Below are 25,178 nucleotides of genomic sequence, written 5' to 3'. Positions count from 1 at the left end.
TCCTGAGAGTGTATGCATCTCTCTAGTATTTTGGAGAGTGGAGAGAGAATAGCTATGGGGCAGTAACTGATTAGTTCTGTGGAGGGTCCGCCTTTGTGGAGGGGAATTATATGTGATACTTTCCACAGTGTGGGAACATAACTTTCTGACAGAGATCGGTTAATCAAGATGGATACTGGGTAGGCCAGAGCATCAGCTGCGATTTGTAGGTATTCACTTGGGAGGTTGTCTGCTGCTAATTTGGTGGGTTTACATTTAGTTAAGAGTTTTTTTATGTTGGAGGTAGGTACAGGAGAAAAAGGGAAGACAGTGGGGACATTAGTAGTTGAAGGTGTGGGTTGGAGGGGAGGGGGGTTGTGTTGTTTAGCTAGTGATAGTATGGTTTGTGTGAAGTGTGTGTTGAATGAGGAAGCAATATTTTCTGAGGAGGGGTACTGACTTTACCTGGGTGGAGGATGGAGTTTATGGAGGACCAGAATTGTTTGGGGCTGTGTTCGGAGGAGTCTAGGGCAGACTGGTAGTATTGGAATTTATCCTGTTTTATTAGCTTTTTGACTCTACTGTGTAGTTCTAGAAATTTCTGTCTAGTTGAGGGGGTCTTGGTTTTGCGCCAGTGCTCCCAGGCTTTATCCCTGTTTTTCATTTCTGACTTAGTGGTTTTCTGCAGCCATGGGGAGGGTTGTGCTTTGATTCTGGAAAGTCTTATGGGGGCATGGTAATTAAGGATGCTCAGGAAGGTAGTATTAAAAAATTCAACTGCTTCATCAAGACTGAGGTACTTTAGAGGATGCCAGTTGCATTCTTTGAGGGATGAGATGAATGTGAGTGGGTTAAAGTTTATTTTTTTACGTATCTGATGGTAGACGACAGGTTTAGCTTGGTATAGGTATTTTTATATAGATATTATATATTATTTATATATATATATATATATATATATATATATATATATATATATATATAGATGATGAACAGGTGGGGTAGTTCATTTATATGCTTTATTACATAGAAACACATCAAAATGGATAGCAGCATTGCAAAATTTAAACAAACTGATTAACTGGCAGGCTACACAAACATAAATGCTTACATTTCAACAGCTTACTACAAAACGGCAGTCAGGCTTGCACATGCTAAGTATTTATACACCTGTGCAAGCCCCTGGAAAGCTTCTTAAGGCATACATACATATTGATCTACACTATCCTATGGCCTTTCTTACTCTTCCATCAAGGTGTCTGCCGATGGATCCTCTTCTTTCAATGCATTCTCATGTCAAAAATTTTTTAAGGGGTCTTGCCAGAGGCCTCGAAGAAAGCAAGAAAAAAATCACTTCACTGTAACTTCACTGTAGTAAGCAAGTCAAATCCTACAGTGTAATTTATTGCCTTATTACAGTTAAAGTCAAGCCCTGCCCCCACTAGTTCTTCAATCGAAGAGCAATCAATAAATGGACATTCCTTCTACTGGCAGATGCATGACATGCCTGTACCCCAGCCATTCAGGTCCCATTTCTGTGCCATGCCCCAAACCTTCTTCAACATATTTCATTAAAAAATTCATCTTTTAAACTGTATCAAACAATTTGATACAAATGTAGCAAACAACTGCTACAGTTTATACCCTGTCTGCAGGGAGCACTACTGAGTTCAAGTTTCAGTTAAAAGAACATTATTTATTTATTTTTTTAGTTTCAAACTGTAGCAAACTGCTTATTACAATGTAGCAAGCACTTGCTACAGTTTATACACACACACACACACACACATACATATATATATATATATATATATTTTTTTTTTTTCCCTTTCATAGCATCAACCTTTTCAGGGCAATAACCTCTCTCCCTCAGTTGGTATGAATATTCTGAAGGACCTGGCACCCAAACCACTCTTTCTTCAGCTCAGCTCAAGCTGAGAAATTGTTTAGGTGCATGGAAGGTGCCCTTGAAGCTTTGGAAGCTATTTGGCTGTTATATCCTTAGCAGGATATAACCCATATATAGCAAAGGCTATTGCAGCAGTGATCATTCAAACACATACTGTTATGGCAAGTTTATTTAAACAACTGCACTTTTCTTTAACTGGATATATGAGATGCCATTTTATTAGTTCAGAAAATGAATAGCAGGTCAAAGAAGGTTGGATCTTTCATGGCTCAAAAAGCTAGGCAAAAATCTGTATGGATGAGTCTGGGCTGCCAGGCTGTGTTAATAATGAAGATTTTTCAGGCGACTATTTTTAGTTAGGAATCTCAGAGGTCTCTCATGTTGAGTAAGATGTTTAGACAAATACATGTTAAAAATATGCTTTTTATTCAATAAAGGGTCTAATGAGATATGAGTAAAGGGGAGTTAAGACTTCTTTGGATCTAGTGGAAATGTCTTTGATAATTAGATTAGCCAGACAGAAGGCTTTCCAAACTACAGTGGAGACATGATGGTTAAAAGATAAGGAATTATGAAAAGACCCCTTATGACAGTGCTTGACTGGAGGGGTGTGCCACCTATATGGCTTGCAAAAATGTTTAGGTTACCAGAATGAACCATGTTACACTTTTTCATATTTAATTTGAGAACACTATCCTTGCACCAGTTGTTAACAGGGTCAAACCCATATTGTAGCAGTTATGAAGCTGTGGAAGATAAAATAATGTCAACCAGTTTTACAAAGAATGAAAACTGGAACTCCAAAGGAAGTGCTATGGACTACTGAAAACTGAGAAAAGTAAACACTTCACTCAAAATTACCGACAAATGATGGCAGTAGTATATGTTTATTAAGTGCATTTGCTCCTTCTAATATGGACTAAAACATTCATCAGAACAAATTGGAAATTTCGTTCTCTACTGGAACTTCATCAGAACTGAAGCACAGTTAAAAGAAAACCTTTAAATACAGTAAGAACATAATCAACCAATACAATCATAGTTATAAATCACATTATTAAAACATCTCTATATACACGAAAACTAAATTAATGATCCAAATGAACATAAAACACAAACAATGTAGTATTATAATATTAAGTCTTTGTATTTCTAAAATATGTGATATAATTTCACTGCCCAAATTTTAAGAACACTGTTTGAAGATGTATGCTCATTCAACCCCAGGGCAAATGTGCATTCAACCTGAGTTGCCATAACAACTCATATTCCGAAGTACACTCCCAAGGTCCCCCTTTAAGATTTTTTTTATTACTTTCTCCAGCACAGTAAACTTAAATCCAAACTTATTCACCCCATCAGAAACCAATGAATGTCTAAATAAGGCATTGTTGACATTATTATTACTAACATCATAACAATGCTCATACATCCTTCTTCTCTGGAGATGTTCAATCTTACCAACATAAAAAAAGACTTGCATAACTGACATACAGCCACATAAACCACCCCTGGGGTAGAACAATTAGCCACATATAATCCAATTGGATAAAATTGTTCCTCATATACTTAATACACATAGTATTGTCATCTAGAATGTTCTGGCACTGCTTACAATATCAACTTTTAACTTTTAGTGCCAAACACTCCAAACCCACCATTACATTTCTCCATTCCTTTAGTAACCATTCCAAATTTATCTTTTCAATTACTTCCACTTTTATGAATAACTGGACTTGAACATAGCAAAATTTCTTTTAATCACTTCCCTAACAGGGTAGGAGTCCACTTCAAACCTTAAAATCATGGCTCGTTCATACCCCTCACTTTTATGGATTCCATAAGTACCATTATTAGTCTCACCAACCCCCATAAGGGAGCCCCAGCTGTGCTCTAAAATAATTAGCCTTTCTTTTATTTACATCTCCTACAATATTACTGACCAAATCAAAAATATTTACTCTATCAAAAACATATTCAGTAGCTTCAACTTTTCAATATGGAAAGTTTTTTTTTTCAAAAAACATCCTACAAAGCCTGATCAATTATCTTTTATCCAAGTTTTTCTAATGCAAATAAGGATGACTACTCTTAAAATGTAGGAGTGAATTTGAATAGGAGGCCTTCCTGTAAATATTGGAAGTAAAACACAGATACATAGCTACACATGTGTATGAATATGTGTTTTTATATATATATACACACACACACACACACACACACATATATATATATATATATATATATATATATATGGGTCAACTTGAGTAGACCAAAATTCCCTTAATCGAATTTCACTTACAGGAGATGACAACACTGAACGCTTAATTCAAAGAATGTCCACATTGCCAGAATTTTAGTCCAGGAAAAGTGGCAGTTGGCCAACATGGGAAAATTTGACCTTTTTCCCACTATAGTGCGATCTTGGAGTTGGTATAATTAGTTGGGGGAGGTGTGGGTGAAAGCCTCCCACTTGGATTGGTTTGACATGCTTCGGTGTCTGGTGTTTTTTAAATGTTGGCCAACTGCCTCTTTTCCCAGATGAAAATTCTGGTGATGTGAACATGTGATGTTGAATTGAAGTTTGGTGTTGTCATCTTGAGTAAATGAAATTTGGGTATGTGAACTTTCGTTCATCTGACATAGACCCACATATATATATATATATATATATATATATATATATATATATATAGATGTGTGTATACACACACACATATTTACATATATACATGCATATTTGTATACAGATATCTATCTGTGTATATGTATATACATACAAACACACATATATCTAGAGAAAGATCATCATGCAGTACTTCTACAACCAAGTAAGAGGATATCAAACAACTCCAAATGAAGTAGTAAATAATTTGTGACCAAAAGTACAATAGTAAGCACTTTCTTCCTTGTATACAAACAGATTTCGTCAGAACTAATTGACCAGAAGTAAACCACTTTTTATACTAACATTAAAAAGTCATGTGATGAATTAATAAACCCAAAGAATACTTAAAGAAACTTCATCTCATCAAGAAAACTTAAAAATTGCTTAAAAAATGAAAAAGTAAACAATAATAAATATAACAATAAATAAGAAGTTATGTACCTACCATAACGTTCCATGTTAGTTGTCTTCTTCTCGCTTTCTTTCTTGCTGGATGGGTTCGGAGCCGAACCTCAGCTCCGACTCAGCCAATACTAAAGCTCGAGAGCTAACTCCACCGGCTCGAGGCTCCGCTATATCCCACAATGCTAGGCGGTAACTACTCAGATCTCGTTTGATAGCTAAACTAAGCAGTTCTGGTCTCCATAGTATGGAGAAAAGAGAACCCACCTCTATATAAACCTGAATATAAGCTACACAAACATAAAAGGGGGAATAGAGGTGGTAGAACATGTGGGAAGGAAACTCCAAAGGAAGATCCCAAAATTTCCTATCGGTCTGTCCAGGCTAGGGGGAAGGAGGGTGGGACGCAAGAAAGAAGGCGAGAAGAAGACAACTAACATGGAACGTTATGGTAGGTACATAACTTCTTAATGTTAAGTTGTCAATCTCGCCTTCATTCTTGCTGGATGGGACCGCGTCCCTAGCACCTTATTCCGGGTGGCCTATCAGAACAGACTCTTGAGAACAGTGGAACCAAAGCTGGCACGGTTTCTGGAGGCCATATCCAATTTGTAATGTGAAATGAAGGTATGAGGAGAAGCCCAAGTGGCTGCTGCACAAATGGAATCTATAGGCAGCCTGTCCTGAAAAGCTACAGATGTAGCTAATGCCCTAGTTGAATGAGCTCTAGGTCTTGAAGGCAGTTTTTGATGTCTGATTTCATAGATGAAGGTAATTATAGAGGTAAGCCATCTTGAAAGGGACACCTTAGTAACTGGAAGGCCCAATTTCCCTTCCATAAGACAGGAAAAGTTGATCAGATTTCCTGAACTGTTTAGTCCTGTCTAAATAATATCTAAGTTGGCGGTGAACATCTAGAAAATGTAACTTTTGTTCCGATCTGTTGGAGTAGTCAGGGAAAAAAACTGGGAGATCAATCGTTTGGTTCAGATTTGTCTCAGAGGAAACTTTAGGTAGGAAGGACGGATTAGTCCAGAGGGACACCCTATCTTTGTGGAAAACTAAATAAGGAGGACGACTGCACAGAGCATGAAGTTCAGATACCCTTCTAGCTGAAGTTATGGCTACTAGAAAAAGTGTTTTCCATGAGAGCAGCTTAAGAGGGCATGAAGCCGCTGGTTCGAAGGGGGGGGGAGGATCAAGGATTCCAGAACCAAATTCAAGTCCCATTGAGGTGGGGGATCTTTGATTGGGGGCTTGAGCAGAAAAATACCTCTTAAAAAGGCTTTGCAGAGCTTATGGGACAGGATACTGGAGTCTGAGACTCCTACATGAAAATTAGATATAGCAGCTAGTTGTACTCTAATGGTAGATGAAGAAGAGCCTAAATGGAAGAGCTCTGCCAGAAAGTCTAGGATAGACTGAATAGGTGCAGTGAAAGGGCCTATATTCTTTGATGCTGCCCAAAAGGAAAAACGTTTCCATTTACTATTATAAATCTTCCTGGTAGAAGATTTGTGAGAGGCTATCAGGATGTTGCGGACCGAATGACAGATTAAAGGAAGCCTGGCTAGGGTAGGAATTGGAGAAACCATGCTGTGAGGTTGAGAGAATGAAGGGAGTGGTGCAGCTGGCCCGACTGGTGGGTCAACAGATCTGGCACCGGGTCCAGATGCCAAGGCTGCTCCAATAGGTAATGATGGAGGAACGGAAACCATATCTGTCGAGGCCAGTAAGGGGAAATGAGGATCATTGTAACTCTCAAGGCGATAGCTTTCTGAATTAATTGAGATATCAGTGGAAAAGGGGGGAAAAGCATATAGAAGTCCCCGGGGCCAATCGTGGACTAGAGCGTCTCTGGTGGGATGGCCTGGTAACGGGAAGAGAGTGAAGAAGTTGTGACACTTGCTGTTTTGGGGAGTAGCAAAAAGATTGCAGCAAGGCTGGCCCCATCTTTGGAAGACTTCTTCCAGCACTGATTTCTTCAGAGACCACTCATGGGGCATCAGAATGGCCCTGCTCAATTTGTCCGCAATCATGTTGGACTTCCCGGGAATGTGCGTTGCTATCAGAAAACGCTGAGAAGAAATCGCCCACTGCCAAAGTCTGAGTACCTCTCGACATAAGGGGTAGGATCTGGTTCCGCCCTGTTTGTTGATGTACCACACTACGGACATGTTGTCCGTCTGAACTGCAATAGTCCCCGTGGGAAGAGAGTCCTGAAGGGCTTGCAACGCTAAAAGCACTGCTCTCATCTCTAAGACATTTATGTGCAAGTGGCACTCGAAAGGCTGCCACGTGCCCTGGACTGTCCTGCCCTGATAATGCCCCCCCACCCGATCAGGGAGGCATCCGTTGTCACCGTGGTGACTGGGGGGGGGGGACGAAAGGTCTGCCTTGGAGAACTTGAGGTGATGTGATCCACCAAGACAGGTGATTCTTGCATGATTGAGTTATTAATATGATGTGAGACATCGGGAGCTGTTGGAAGGACCATTGAGTAAATGGCATCCATTGGAGGATCCTCATGTGGAAACGAGCTAAGGGGAGAAGGGTGATAGTAGCTGCCATGAGTCCTAATACCTTCAAGACTACCCTGGCTTTGACCTTGTTGCATTGTAGTAGAAGGTAAACTTGTTTGCGGATATCTAACACTCTTTGCTCTGTAAGTCTGGCGGAAAGATTGAGTGTGTCTAAGGTGGCGCCTACAAAGGTAATAGATTGACAAGGCGACAAGGCAGATTTTTCGAAATTTATTGAGATGCCTAGAGCTTGGCAAGTTTGGATGGTGAAGTCTCTGGCTAGAAGCAGTTGATGTCTGGTGGTGGCAGTAAGGAGCCAGTCATCTAAATATGGAAACACCTGGAATCCTTGACGTCTCAAGTGAGCCGCGACCACTGCCATGCATTTGGTAAACACTCGGGGGGCTGTAGTGAGACCAAAGGGCAGGGCTCTGAACTGGTAGTGACTGGCTCCCAGCCTGAAGCGGAGAAACCTCCTGGAGCATCTGTGCATTTTGATATGGTAGTACGCATCCTGAAGGTCTATAGAGCACATCCAATTGTCCTGACCCAAGAAGGGTAGAATGGACTGTACCGTGACCATCCGGAATTTTGTTTTTTTGATATAATTGTTTAACTTGCTGAGATCCAGTATAGGTTTCCAGTCCCCTGTTTTTTTTGGTACCAAAAAGAATTTGGAGTAGATTCCGGATCCTTGCTGGTCTGCTGGGACTGACTGGATAGCTCTTTTTGATAGCAGCTTTGATATTTCTAGTGCTGCTTGTTCCCTTAGACTGGGTGGAACGTCTGGAAGGGATCCATTGGGTTGGGAAGGGGTGTGAACAAAGGGAATTTTGTAACCCTCGGATATGATTGACTGTACCCATTTGTCTTGGGTGAGGGAAAGCCAGGCTTTTGGGTACAGTGATAATCTTCCCCCGACTGCCTCCGAAGGTGGACAGCCAGGCAGCTCCTCAGGGATGCTGAAAGGGTTTGTCAGAAAAAGTTTCTCTGCTACCCTGGTTTTGCAGACCTCCTCTGCCTCTACGGCAGCATCTATTGTTATTCCCCCCTCAGCCTCTAGAGGGGAATCGACCATGTGCATCAGATGAGACTCCCTGAGGCTTGCGGAACCACATTTTTCCTCCCCTCTGACCTTTTGGATAAGGTCTAGAAGGGGTAGAAAAACGGACTCCCATGGCAGAGAGAGTCTTACCTTCCACCTCGCACCTAGTCAATGTATCCTTCACCTGAGGACCAAACAATGTTGAGCCATCAAAGGGGGAATTGGTGAAGGACGCCTTGAAAGGGTCCGCAAAATTGCAAAGCCGCATCCAGGCATGACGTCGTAAAGCTACACCTGTGCCTGCAGCCCTACTCGCTCCATCAGCAGCATATGAGATAAGCCACATGGAGGAGTTAACAATCGAATTCAGGGTTGCCAACTGGGAGTTCATTTTGTCTTGGAACCCCTGAGCTGTTGGATCCTGTATAGCCTCACCCATATCTTTGAGCAAATCTCTCTGGAGATGGGTGAAGTGACACAAGTAGTTCAGCGATCGCATTGAGAAGGTCACTGAGGAAAACATTCGCTTACCGTACCTGTCCATAGTCCTAGACTCCTTATTAGGAGGATGGACAGGTACCGAAGGATCGGCTAACTCCTTCTTAGTGGCTGCGGCCACCACCATGGCATCAACAGAGACACCTTTTGATAGAAAGTCTTTGTCCTTAGGGGCAGTAATAAATTTTGACGGCCCCCTTGGGGTAGGTTCCACTGAATCAGGGGCCGTCCAAGCCTTCCTTGCCACCACTTCCATAAGGGGGTCAAAGGGAGGAGACACCCAGGAGGTGGAAGGGCGAGAACCAAACGCCTCAAGGTAAACTGACTCGTCCTCTGAAGGGTTAAGGGCAGGCCAGTTCCCCCTCTGTTTGAGGATTTCAAGGATGTTAGCAAAGGAGACATCCTCAGAGTGGGACCGAGGGGAACCTTCAGATTCCTCCAAGTCAGTGTCAGAGGTGATAGACTCAGGGGAGTCAATGTGCTTCCTCTTGCACTGTCTCTTCCGAGGGGGTTCTCCTACCGGATCAGGAGAGGCCTCGGAAGAGGAGGAAATTCCCAATGGGGAAACCTGAGGAGCTGGCTCTCTGCGGTCTGATACAAGGGGATGGGTAGAAATCACCGCAGGCACTGAAGAGGGAGGAGCTGAGGGAGCCGACTGTGGGGTAGACACTGGGTCTAGCACACTTCGCATGACCTCGAAGGCACCCCTATCAGGCAAGGCTGGAGGTCCCCGCTCCGAGGAGACAAGGACCCCCCCGGCACCGACAGGGACGGCTCCGAGGCTGATGTCAGAGCCGAACTCACCAGCGCCAACGCTCCGAGAGGGAGAACGGGGTTGGACAAGGGTCCGATGCCACTCGCCCCCTCGGAGCCGATGAGGGAAGCCCGGCGCCGAGATCCCTCCAATGAGGAAATCGGAGCAGATGATGGAGCCGAAAGGGAAGGTATCGGCTCCGAAGCACCGACAGCCACGGCTCCGATGAGCCCCGGCTCCGAACTCAAAGGAGTCGGAGGAGGAATAAAATCAGGGATGGAAATAGCCGCTGACTGTTGAGTAGGGCTATGCAGCATTTGGGCCAGTACCTCGGACTTGAGAAGTCTACTCACCACCCTTTGTAAATCATGGTCGGACAGCCTGGAGGACCGAGAGGAGTGAGACCTATGGCTCAATTCTGATAGAAGAGGAGATCCTGGCGCCGAATGGATGGAGCCGATGGAAGGAGACCTAGACCTCTTCTTAGCAGGTGGCTCCGATAAGCCTATCGGAGCCGACTGAGTCTTGTCAACCTCAGCTCCAGCCGGAGCCGAGGTGATAGTATGAGATTTGGAAACATCGGCTCCAGCCGGAGCCGATGTCGAAGCCGATCTAATGCTTCCAGGGGACGGCTCAGAAACTGGAGCTGACGGTCTGGAAGTCTTAGAAGGCTTCCCCGACACAGACTGAGTCGGGGGGCCTTCAGGCTTTAACAATCCATGTAAAATCAATTTATTTTTGCGTTCCTGCAGGACTCTAGGGCTGAATGCATGGCATACAGCACATGAGTCCTGCAGGTGCAAAGGTCCCAGGCAATATACACAAGAAGTGTGACCGTCTGTCAGAGACATTTTCTGACAGCACAAATCACACTTCTTGAAGCCTGAGACCTTGGAGTCTTTAGACATCCTAACTTAGTGTAAAAACACAAGCACAACACACAAACACAAACACACCCTTAAGCAAAAAATAAAAATTCAGTCCCACTGAAGGACTAGAAGAAGGAGGGAGAGGGCCAAAGGCCTAAAGTTAAGAAGGGAATAAAAAGGGGTTGGAGACACTCGAGGGGAACCCGATTTAAACTACTGAAATACTATAAATAAAACTATGGTAAAAGGAAGAAAAATTAGGGGTTGAAATAGAAGTTTCTAATTAGAAAACTTACTAACCTGCCAGAGCCGGTAGAAGAAGCACCTCATCAGCTAAGCAGCAAACGAGATCTGAGTAGTTACCGCCTAGCATTGTGGGATATAGGGGAGCCTCGAACCGGTGGAGTTAGCTCTCGAGCTTTAGTACTGGCCGAGTCGGAGCCGAGGTTCGGCTCCGAACCCATCCAGCAAGAATGAAGGCGAGATTGACAACTTAACATTACCTGATTAAGCAATCATAAATAATAAAATCCCCAATTAAAAAAGCTAATTAAGCCTTCAATAATAAATTACAATATAACACAAGATTTTGTGAGTACATTTAAAATGTAGCTGCTCTGAGTTTTAAAACTGGGTTGATAGATAAATACTCATTTAAACCAGGTGGTATTGTTGAATTACACTTCAGTTGCCACTTGAGTTCTTTAAATTCTATATATGTTTCCCATTGTACACCCATTTTGTCTAAATCAATAATTTCAAGAATACCAAAAAGGAACTTATTGAATTCTTCACAGACCAGAGTGTGTTTGCACAAACTGAAGTGTTACCCAAAGAGCCAGTGTAAAAATAACAAACTAAAATCCAACACTGTAATGCTAGGCACTCCAAGGACAACATGGCCGCTTCATTGAAGTGGTCCTGTTCTCCTTCAAGTGCCTAGCATTACACTATTAATATTTTTCTTTAAAATATCATAACTGTGTTCACAGATCCTTTTATGTAGAACTCTGTTTTACCAACACAGAAAGAGGGACAACTCACATACACACAGCCACATATATTAACCCAGGTGTTCCACAGTTACCCTTCACTAAATTAACTTTAGATTAACAATAATTACTAAGATTAATGTAAACTTTCTCCAAAATAAATGGGCATTGTCTACAGGAACCACATTTCAAATTCCCACATATTTTATTTTTTTTAATTTTAACTTTTTTGCTTCCAAAGCACCTTTAATGTTTTCTCCATTTTAAAAACAAAACTAGGTTCATTTCCCACCAGTTTAAATATCTTTTCATTTGTTTTAAAAATAGACAAATTACTCTTAAAAATCTCCGTAATGGTCTTTGAATCATTATTAAATTCCAGCACCAGAGATCTAGTGAATTCTGTATTATCGATCTCTTGTCACTCTGTATTTTATGTTTGAATAGTATCAGTTGTCAATCTTTCCAGTCCAAGTTGAGGAGTCTGTCTCTCCACTCAGTACTAACTTTATTCTTAATCCTGTCTATTTTTTCAGGTGAGTAACCTCTTTCCAAAAACATCCAACAGCACAGCACACAAAGATAAGCCCATGGGTAAACAAATTGCCGTAATAGTAAAAATAAAACAACTCAAGAACGTAACGGCACAATGAGCATATAAAAGTCAACCAAAATACAATTTATTCAGGCAAGCGCTTTCACCACACTGATGTGGCTTCTTCAGACCATTAATAATGAAAAATAAACTTCATATCTCATTTATACATAAAATTTAAAATAAGACATCCAATAAGAAAATTCATTTGCTGTTCATCATACTCAGTTGCCTTCCTGTTCAACACACCCCCTTGTGATGACATCATCACATAACCTATCTTTAAAGGTGCATCAACCAATTATACATGTATCATGATAATAAATAGATATAAGCATTCTAACATAAACTAAAAGCATCGACTATTACATCCTAAAATCATCTAGGTAGCCCCCTAGCTTTTAATACTGGTTTAATGGACACTACTTCATTAAGCCCAGCTCCCTTATTGGCCCTCAGCCTCAGTATCCACCGAAGCTCAGCCCCTTCTGTTTTATTCTCCACATTTCCCAGCCTTACTGTTTCCCTTATGACCTCAGTCACTCTAAATTTAAAATCATGTTCTAACACAGTATTAAGGACATATCTAGCTATGGCGTTACTCATATTCGTATTCCTCACACTGTACAGGTACTCTCTATTCTGTTCCCTAAGTGAACAGTCCATTTTCCCTGTACAGAATCTCTGACAGCATAGGCAGCAGGCTAGATAAACTATATGTTTGGTACCACAATCAGCTCTTACATTAAACTTATACACCTTGTCTGTAATCTGGATGCATAAATTCACATGAATCTATGTCAATATGCTCACAAAACCTACATTTCCCACATGGGTGAGTACCTACATTTCTTATCCCATTATTATTTTGTTTATCTGGGTAGCATAAGATTCTCTTTATAGACTGATATATCTTATAGCAATAACTAAGAGTTAATCCTACCACCTTTCCTATTCTCTCATCTGTTAATAAAATGGGCCAGTTCTTCTCAAATCACCTGCTTAATACTATTTATATTACTAGTATAATACAGTGTGTATTTTACTCCACCACCATTATTTTATCTTCTCCTAGTGGCTAAGTCTCCAAGTGCCATTTCCATCTCTTGTCTCATAAAATATGGCTTCGCCCTCCCTTCCCTTAATCCATTAACTTGTCTCAATATATCCAGTTTCATTTTCTTTATAACCTCTTCTATCAAAATTAACTTTCAACAATTCCATTCCCCTCCTATAACCTTCCTCTATATGGTGTAACCAGGACATCCTCATCCCTTGCCCTTTAACCACATTTCTGAACACCCGTCTAGGGTGCATACTACTTCTATGGAGAAGGGTATTTCCCTGATATTCCTTTCTATATAAACTTGTAGTGATAGTTGGACCCGACTGCTTAGCAACTAAAATGTCTAAGAACTCTGCTGACATTTTAGAGACTGTCATAGTGAACTAAAGGAAATCCGATGTAGTGTGTAAAAACTCCACAAATACTTGTAGTTGTTCTATTGTGCCCTCCCACGTCATAAACTGACAAACTGAAATCAGGACACATTCTGGCAGCATGACTGTCATTTAATTACATTTTTATTACAATACAAATGGTGACTACTCTTACGAAGATAGGCATTAGAAAAAGCTGGCTTTCTAAAAATAGTGGAAGCCAATCCATCTTCTACCAGTGAAATAGTAACATCCAAAAAATTGACCTCATCCCTAGTGTGTGAATATGTCAATCTCAAAACTAGGTACTGTTGGAAATATAATCAATGAAACTCATTATTTTAGCTGCTGTTTTCCAAATCATGAAGATATTGTCCAAATAACATCCATAAAAATTCCAGCATGTGTTATAAATAGAATCAAATTTTTTTTTTTCTTCCAATTTAGCAAGATGAGATTAGCATGCACAGTGAGAACAAGCTGTGCCCATAGCTATGTCCCTGGTCTGTTAATAAAATTCCCCTTCAAAAATATCTAATTCTTGTGTAACATTATATCCATAACACCAAATTAAGATGACAATCTCTTTGTTATTTAGTTTATTATATTCCATTAAAGCTGTGCCAAATAGTTCTGAACCCAGGTTGTGTCCTATGCTAGTAAACAGATCCACTGTTATAAACTAATACTATTGTTATGGTGCTGTTGTGTCAATTTCATTAAAAAAAAATCCCAGGACTCTATAAGTATATGTTTTTATTCTAATAAAATTCCATTGATAAAGTCAGCCAAAGGATAACTTTTAGAACCTTGAGCCACCATTGACTTATAGGTGGATCCATTATGTTTTATGTACCTTTGGTATACCAAAAATAGCTGGCACAACAGGGTATTTATCTGATAAGAATCTGAAGTTTTCAAAAGCAATAACCTCTTTGTGTTAAAGCAGCTTCTAAGAAAAAATTCAATCTTTCTATATGTAACACTGACTTTGTTCTTAGATACCGAAGTGTACTTTTCATTACACTGTAACATCTGAAATATTTTACTTACATTGTCTATCTGATTAACTAAAACCATACCACCACCTTTATCTGATTTCATAATTCTGACTGGTGACTTTTTGTTAATGTACTGAGTAATTTAATCTCGTTACTAGCTAAATTGTAATGTCTAAAATATCTTTTGCAATTCTGTTAGCTAAAACCAAGTTTACATTTTCAAAAAAAAATATGTCTGTTCTTGGTTTTCTATACGAACTGTTACAGTGTCTATTTTTAAATTCTAAAGAACAATTTACATTATTAGTTTGTTTTCCATTTTCCCTTGCATTCATTTAATTGTACTGTATCCCCTCTTCTTGACAATATATGCACTGACTGCATCATATCAGATTGGGATGACTTCTTATATATCTCTGGATGCAGCTACTTACTTTTCTTTGTTATATCACTTAAGACTTTTCCTTACCTATTGATCATTGTTTTGTCTGTTTTATTACTCCTAGCCAATAATCATGTATAAGGTGGCAGCAAAATACCACCTATTGATCATTGGTTTTGTCTGATTTATTACTCCTAGCTAGTGATCGTGTATAAGAGGGAAGTAAATTACTGGGTGAAGAATTTTCTGAAACTACAAGAAAAAGACATTTGAGGACTTAAGATTGCAAAGACAGTTATCAAAAGCACAAAGAGTAGACCACCAATTTTTAGGATGACTCTTGAAAATGTAGTTATCTAAGAGATATAGAAAAAAGTACTGGAATATGAGTCAAAGAAAAAAGTGGAAATCAGAAATTAAAAAATAAAAGTACTGTAAGGGAATGGGTGATAGCATTAGGAGTGTATGAGGAAAGGGTGAGAGATTGGGATGTTGAGTCATTTTGATGTGTAGATGTGATTGTGAAGCTGCCAGCCCAGCTAGCTAGAATTTTGTAAATAATTCCATGTCATTGGTGAATAGTAATATGATTTGTATGTTTGTCCTACAAATGTAAGAAAACTGTATGTTCTGTACTGAGCTTTAAGAATGTAACCACAGTGTACCCTACTGGAAAAGAGCAGAAATGTGTATAAACTATATGCATATGCAAATGTATGTTTTGATAGTAAAAAGCTGGAACATACAGAGTTAACTTGCAAAACTCTAAGAAAATAAGTTGACAAGTAAAGAGTTTTACAGCTGTGTTTTCCGCAGCAGAGAGACAGAATATTTGCAGCTAGAAATTTTTTCTGTTGTCTGGAAACAAAAATAATTACAGATTTCAAGGGTAAAAGTATTTAACTGGTTTTACAACTTCCAGTTCCAGGCAACTTCTTAGGGATACATATTTTTCACACAGAGATGTTAATTTTAAAGTTTTTGTTAGCCTGGGAACTAAAGGCAGAAGTGACAAGAATGATATAATCTGAGATAACCCAGCAGAAATGTTTGATAGTAATTTAAAATAAAGTGATTACTACCTTATAGTCTCGGCAGAAGGGGACATAACTAGTGAACCTATGCCAGCCTTCCCCAGGAGTGTCTGTGTCTTTGTATATAAATCAAATCTCAGTGTGTGTGTGTGTGTGTGTGTGTGTGTGTGTGTGTGTGTGTGTGTGTGTGTGTCAGCTACTTGGGCAGGGACACAAATCACTGGTTGGACAGAGAGGGTGCTGGAGGTTTTGGCTTGACCACTCGGCTGAGATCTTAACTGTATAGCTGTCCCAGTGGGGAGTCTTATTCGGGATCTGGATAAAGGGAGAGAAACCAGACCCAGACTGACTGTGATCTATGTGTGCTCTTAAGGGAAACTGTACTTTACTGTGTGTGTGTACTTGTCATCCCCCCAATGTGCCACCCCTCACTGGTGTTAGTGGTGAGGACTGAGGCTCCTTTGATTACTGGGCCAGTGCAGGGGCATCACAGTGATTATCCTGTAAGGTGGAATATCAAGGCTACTGGAGGTACTCTTGTTAGAAGAATGGGGAGTGACAGGTTAATTTTACACAGTAAGACAGGATTTGTGCTCATGGGTAATAGGTGTGTTTGTTTAAACAGAGTTTTAGAACAATGTATGAGATGTGTAGAAGGTAGATGTTGAGTAATGACCACAAGGTTAATGGGGGGTTAGTGGCATTTGCAAACAAACCAAGAAGAAAACTAAGGTAATAGAAGGAAGATTAATAAAAAAAAATGAGAGTAGGTGATTTTTAATTGCAGGTGAAGGGGAAACTGATGGGTATTTGAGCAAATGAGAGATGGATGCAGCAGTGCTAGTTTGAAATGGGTGAAATTAAGGAAGGTTATAACGGATAACAGTACTTACAGCTATTCTATATTTTTTAAATAAATAAATAAAAGTTTTTCTGCATTAGTTCAAGGAAAAGTACAGTTGTGTAAAATCTTATCATAACAGTATATGTCTGATACATGGTCTGTATATCCAGTAACTGAGATGTCAGGGCCCATGATTACATGAGTGATATGATTTCTGAATAATGTACATGATTGCATACAGAAGCTACCAGAGTCAGACACTAAAGACAAACTAGATAAACTGAAGTCAGTGCATTATTCTGCTGATGCATCCTCAACAGATATATTTATACAAGATATGCATGGTTTGGGACAGAAAGATATCCAGAGGATGTAGCAAAGCTACAAGATGCTTTTCTTACTCGGGACTTAACTCGTCATGGCATAACACACACCTACTGAAACCGCAAAGCCCTACTCAAGCCAACTCTGCACATGTATTGTAGTTAAAACATAATCTTATTGCAAAACAATAAAATACTCATAGCACATTAGTCTTCCAATAGGCATTTGTTCAGACTGCTGAAGAAATCATAACAGATCTTGACAAGAAAGTTAAAATGAGGTGTTTAAAAATATAGACATTTTGTGACTGCAGCAAAAGCTTTCTCACTAGCAAGAGGCCTTAGTTTACCCAGAATCAGATATCTGCCCATAAAATTCAAACCAAAGCAGTCACCTACAAGTACAGTTTCAGGGGAAAAAAAATTAAAAATAACAGTAGAGATCATTCCAGTAACTACTGCTTGGAGTATCCCTCATACCCCCTGTACCGCTGGAAAACAGTTTACAATTTCATGTACCAGTTTGGGAACCAATAACCTTAAATACATTCTCAAAACAAATGCTTATGCTTACACTATCCCCTGGAATGCTGCTAACAATTCTACCCATCAGTTTATAAATCAGTAACTACAGACAAGTAGTTTCTCCAAACAGCTTATCAGGGTTACACTGTAGAATGTTGCCAACAATGAAATCAGCATAATCCACACAAGCCCTCTTATCAGTTGAATTAGAATTTGATGTTGATGAAAAAGCTATTAAAGATGAAGGCATCAGACTGGGTTCCAGTCACCCCCCCCCACGAGAAAAAAGAGGAAGGGTTTTACTCTAGAATGTCCCTAGTTCCAAAGAAAGAACTTCACCACCATCTTATGACTGCATATTAATAGCTCAGTCTCAAGGAGAGTCGTCAGACTAACTGCATTGATGCTGTCTCTGGAATGACCATACCACTCACCCAGATTTTTCACAATTAAACATTTACTCTCTCAGGGAAACTCCCAACTTTCCTTGATTTTTGTCTCACTTTTGCTGTATCCCTCATAACATTTGTGCTTTTATATTAAAACAGTGAGAACTGAAAGAGATACAGTGATATAAGGTGATTCTCTCCACAGGACAACGTGGTTCAGGATTAACTAATTTGAACTGGGTATTTTAGACCTATACAGTTAAGGCTCATACACACAGCTAAAGTAGAAAGTTATAAATCAGAGTGCAAAAGGATGATGGAACAGAGGGGACTTAGACAGATAAAAGAGACTTAGATTTGAATGCAAGTCCACAATTAAGATAATGGGACATCCTTTTCTTATTCCACAATTCATGCATATTTCTTTACTCAGCCACTGATTCACTACAGTCTCACTCTATTATTCTGATATGCTAACATACACTCTCTCCTAATTTTATTACCCATTCCATAACATCCTACCCTACTGTATTAAATGTCTTACGAATAGCACCTACTATAAGGTTCATATCTTCCCTTTTACTTATATCGTCCACAATTTTCAAACCGCCAATAATTCCTGGCATCCCTTCTCTTTTATACCATATCTACAATGCTTTTCATTATTTCTTTCATTCTCCTCTGTATTATTCTCATAAAAGTGTAATCTGCATTATTTATTGTGATAGTTCTCCATTTTTTATTTCATTTTTTTCATATTTGCTCCACATAAATTTTAATATCCCACTACATAACTTCTCATAAAAAAAAAAAAACATTCTTTCAACCATTCATTCAAAATGTTTACAAAACACTCTCTTTACCAATCCTTAAATTCTTGTATATTTCATACCCTAATCATCTGGATCTGATACTAGATCAACATTGACTTTCCTAAGTACTTCATCCAATTTACTAATAGTAATTTCCTTTTCAATTTATTCCTTAACTTGTTCTTGAATTGTTTTTTTTTTTTACTTTCCATTCTCTCTTATTTTCTTCCTTTTTACTCTTGTACATATTTCTACTTGATGTACTACTATATTCATAATTTGCTGATGTTTTTTACCTCTCCTTTAACATATTTAATTTCCCTAATTATATTAATATCCTCCTTTACTAGTTTACCCAATTATGCAGACACCACTTCCCTTCTCCCTTGTAAATAATATATCTGCTTAACCAGTAATGTCTTAATTTTGTCTTGATTTCTTTTATACATTTCCTTTTCCATATCATAATACTCCCTTGTATCCATCTCTAAATTCTCAAGTACATTTCTGTATATCTTTCCATACTTTATTTCTCTTCCTTTCTTACATCATCCTACCACTGGGAAATACTTTTTATACTTCTTTTTAAATTCAATCCACCGTTCAGGCGAGTCTTTATAAAAGTCAATTCAGTGAGTTATTTACTAACTCTATACTAAAGCTGTCAACAGACCCACCCTCCTCAACCCCCACTACACTGCATAACCCATCAAATAACTTCAACTTCTTTACCTTTCAACCTGTACCAATTTACACTATCTATAGACACCTAACCAAACTTAAACCCACCTCCCTAGCAGTAGACAACTACCTGCCAAATTCTTACAAATAGCCCCCAAAGCCATTTCCTACCCAATCTCTATAATCATTAACACATCAATATCAGAACAAAAGGTGCTACTTCTCTGGAATACACAAAGGGGGCACCTCCACTGACCTAACAAACTACTGCCCTATAGCTACACTTTCCCACTGACTAAAATACTGGAAAAATGTATCCACATCCAGATCCTAACACATCTCCTCTCCAACAATCTCCTTGCTGAAACTCAACATGGATTCCGCCCCAACCATAGCACAACTACTGCACTCTTTCATTTTACTAACCTAGTAAATATGCAACACAACGGCCAAATGTCTGCAGTTTTCCTTGACTTATCAAAGGCGTTTGATACAGTCTCCCATACAAAACTTCTAGCATCACTCTCAGAATTAAAACTAACTACCTCGCCTCTATTATGGTTTCAAGACTATCTCTCCCAACACCAACAAGCTGTTCAATGGAAAAACTCCCTTTCCACCCTACTTCCTGTAAAACTAGGAGTACACCAAGGATCACTCCTAGGACCCCTACTTTTCACTTTATTTACAAATAATCTTCACAAAGCCACCCCACTAGCAAACCTGGTTCCATACGCTGACAACTCCACCTTAATCTGCTCTGCCCTCACCCTCCAACAACTTCACATCAAGACCCAAGAAGCTTTCTATCCATTGAAACCTGGCTAACAAAGTCCCGGCTAATACCAAATCCTAAAAAGACCTAACTTATGCTCTTCCATCCTTCCAAAGCAACAGTACCTACTCCCCCATTCTCTATTTCTGCATTAGATAATACCCCTATCTCCCCTGTCACATAAACCAAATTACTAGGGGTCATTATTGACAATAATATGAAATTTGACAAACACATAGTTCATACAATAACCAAAATCAACAAAAAACTAGGTACTCTTTACAGATGTAAAAACTTCCTAATCAGCAACAGTAAAGTTACCCTAGCTTGTATCCATCTTCTCTCTACCTTACTGTATGCTTCTCCTGTCCTAATTAATCTAAACAAGAGAAATTTAAACAAGCTATCAGTATACAACCAAATAGCAAAATTTGCTGCAAACTCCTCCTACCGCACCCACCACTGTCAAGCCCTAAAACAGCTTTCCTGGCTTGAACTCCATAACACCTTAGCTCTAAACTGACTTCTTCTAGCTAACCAAATACTGTACCAACCTGACAAAACTCCAGCCTTAAAAGACCTGATCACCCTCTACTCCACTAACTGAGAGCTTAGATCCACTAACAAGGCACTAATCGCAATCTCCCTAAGCCTTTACAGCTCTTTTGACTCCCTGTATTCTAGCACCATTGCCAAGAGTTGGAACTCCCTACCACTACAAATCAGGGTACAACCTAACAAAACCATCTTTAAAAAACAGCTTATTTCCCATCTAAACAACTCCTGGATATGCAACTGCCAAGCACCTGGCTGACATATTCAAATACCTTCCCCTACCCACTATCCAACCTCTTCTTTAAAACTCCCACAGATGCACTATATATTATCACATATTACTTACCAACTCACTGCCCTCCACTCCGCACTGTTCCATCTATACCCACTAACTCTCCCCTCGACTAAGTTGAAAAGCTTTCCCTCAAAATGTCAATGAACCTCATATGAACTTGTCTATACTGGCTAGTATTTTTAGTTTTTCCTTTCTTCTGTTATATTTATTACATCTTCAAGATTATCTGGCTAGTATTTTTTTTTTTAGTTTTTCCTTTCTTGTCTCATCTTCAGTACAGATTCAAGATTATCTCTACTAAACATACTGTATGAACAACAATCATATGTTACTACCTGCTATACTTTTAACTGTATGTCTAAACCACTACGCTTATGTAAATATCTTATGCAATCATATGTTATCTGCTATATTTTATAACTGTATGTGTAAACCATAATGCTCATGTAAATACCTTATGTATACTATGTTATCAATTGTTCTGGAGCTTTTCTCCCTGAGCTTCCGCTGAAAACGGACAACTCTGTCCAGTCAGACCTCCCTGGTAAACAAACATAAAATAAAATAAATCCTTCATGGTTATATTATTCATCCAAAATTGCAATGCTTCCTACTCTACAAATTCATCCCATAATTTCTCATTTATTCTTATTATCCTCTTTTCAATACTACTCCTCCTGAATCACCTCCATCCATATTTCTAAAGGGTCTGAACAACCCATCTGCCATATCAGAATCTGCTTCACCCAAACTGTGCAATAATACAAAAAATCAGTTTCAGATCCAATTGTCCCTCTACTTTAAGCCCATTGACTTGTGCTCCATACTGCTAACTTGTATCACACTTCTTGTAATATTTTAACTTCTTTTCTCTTCTTTTTACATTTCCAATGAAATCACAATTAAAGCCCCCTGCTATAATAATTTCTATGTTTTCATGTTAACCAGCACAATTTTAATATTTGATGAAACCGATTATTTTCTTGACATTTGTATGTGCATATAATGTTATAATTCTACAACAAATTTTCTCCACCTCACATCCACAATGGTTAACCTTTTCATCCTTACCAATGTTACATTTAATAATTTTACTGTTTTTTTTTTTTTACACTATACATCCACTCCAGAGCAACAGTCACTTCCCAAATTCCATATTATTTTTCCACCCCACAATTTTTTTGTTTGCAATCTTTCTTCATGTGCCAGGAATCTTACATCCTCTGTAAGAATAATGTCTACATCACATTTAGCACACAATTCCAGTATCTATCCTTCTTACTATTATTCCCATTTACTGAAATCACTCAAATGATTACTGGTCCTTCTTTTTAAGTTTAATGGATGCATTTTAAATTTTATTTTTTCTACCAACTGAATATTTTTCTGAGTTTATGTACAGCTACACTTTGATCCTCGGAATTAGATTTTTCACTATTTCCATTAACTGAAACATCTAAAACTACACCTTTCCTTTATTTTTAATCTTTGTTGACATATTTTTAAATCTTATTTTCCTCACCCTTACTCTAGCACCTACTGAATTTATTTTCCAAATATCCTTTACAATCCTTTCACAAACATCTGACATATCACTTTTATTTTCTTAATTTTCAAAACTATCAGTACAGTTGTCTTCATCCTCCTAAAATATAGCATTTTATCTAAGTTATCTTTTATTACTTCATCCTCTTTTCATTAACACATTTTTCTCATACTTCCTTATTACTTTCAGACATTACAATGCTTTCTTCATCATCTTGCTCAACACTATATTGCTTATTCTTTTTAAAAATCAAACCAAAATTGCCCTTCACTTTTACATATTCTACATTCCTTTATACGTGTTCATCATATGACCTTTCCCCAGCTTAATTACATCTTATTTTTTGTGCACTCATTTATAAGGTGGTTTAAATCCACCCCCCAAAAAGAAGTTTTTGGCTGTCCCATATACCTACCTAATTGTTCCTCTATTGCCATCTATATATAAAACACTTAGTAAATACTTTATCACATCTTTTTCATATTTTAAAATAACATTCACTTCCCAACCCCTCATTCCAAATATGCCTCTCATCTTTAACTTTCACAATATCAGAAAGTGAATAACACGTGAATGAAAAATCATTTTTAACATCTTTTAACTCAATTTCATCAGTACAAAATTGCTGAAACATTTTTTTCAGTCAAGTCCCTTGCCCAGAAATTATAAACACATTTCACAGGTAACAATACTTTTTTTCACAATTAAACAAAAATATTTCCAATAAGTCTTCAGTCTCAAATGTTAGGTCACAAAATATCTCTTTCTCCAAATGAATCAAGGATCTAATATATTTTGCTTGAAAACCCCAAAGGTAACACTAATGTATGCCATGCAAAATATCTATTACTTCTTTCTTCTTATCTGAACAGCAATCCTTTTTTCTGTTTTATAATGTTTACAGTACCTTTTGATCTTCCACCTGTATCATCATATGATTTTTCAGATTGCATCCCACCTGCAACATTATGTCCATCCAACTCATGACTCATTTCCTTTCTGCTCAACTCACTGTCCATTCAAAAAACCTTTTCCATTATATCCGACCACAAAATCTCAGACTCTTCTCCAGGATCACCTTTGTTCAATAAACTAATCAGTTCTTCATTGGGCAAACCTCCAAAAGCAATTTCAGTTACAACTTGTTCAAAATCCTGAAGTTTAAATTTAGCTAAATGCTTAGTATTTTATACTATCCACTCGCTTTTCAATAGTTTTCTGTCTGTTTAACAAAATCACACTGCTATTCCCAGAAAAAAGATTTCTTCTCCCTCCATTACTGCACAGCATCTCCTAGCTGCCTCTGTGCCAGGAACAGAAGCATGAATTGCAGCAACAAAAACCTTCCCCCTCATAACAAATAGAATAGAGGTCCTTTATTTAACAAAGCTTAAATATTTACAATATAAATTGAATAAAAAGAATAACATTTGCATTATTTACAATATCATACACAAATTATTTACAGTGATCTCAAATTCACTTTTTTACATTCAAAATACATTTATATCTGACCCCCACTCTACTTTACACAACTAAAAGCTTTTTTTTTTAACATTTATGATAAATCCCATTTAGCATTATACATACATTTATATCTGACCCCCACTCTACTTTACACAACTAAAAGCTTTTTTTTTTTTATAACATTTATGATAAATCCCATTTAGCATTATACATAATTTCTTTCACTCTTTGGTTCCAAATTACCCACATAACAGTAAATATTTTTATCAGCCTTTTCAATAAACACCTTTTCTTTATAAAAAAAAAACAGTTTCAATCACATCCATATTAATATTTTTGTATCCTTTAACTTTGTCTAAATAATGATTCTCATCTAACTTAATCCATAATGGATCAATTTTTTTACATTTCCAAAAGACATGTTCAGCAGTTTCTTTGTGACAATAATTACATATTCTTTCACTTATTTTTTATATGGCATGTTTGCTTTGACTGGTAATTTCCTTATTGCCAGTCTTAACAAAAAATCATGACATTCTACTCTGTTTTTAAAATCTATCATTTCCTGCCTCTGATTTTTACTTCCTCCAGTTCTTTCCATGGGTATACATGAAATACTTTGCCACTACTTTTTTATACCATATTTTTCTTTCATCATCTAAATCTTCTATACTTATTTTCCACATTACAGTTTTCCTTTGACATGCTTTCATTTCATAGGTTCATAGGAGATTACTAGGCTAACAGCTCAAGAGCCCTTACAAGCCTATCCAGTTTCACCCAGATTATACCCAATTTTCTATCCTTAAAGGAAAAGCAACAAGGGTCAGCAAGTGGAGGTTATGACTATTTTTACAGACTGCCTATGTCCATCAG

Source organism: Protopterus annectens, chromosome 14.part0 (genome assembly GCF_019279795.1).
Source record: "Protopterus annectens isolate FY-2018-M chromosome 14.part0, PAN1.0, whole genome shotgun sequence".
NCBI classification, from domain to species: domain Eukaryota; kingdom Metazoa; phylum Chordata; order Ceratodontiformes; family Protopteridae; genus Protopterus; species Protopterus annectens.
The sequence above is the reverse complement of the archived record's forward strand: the minus strand, read 5'-3'. Positions refer to the sequence as shown.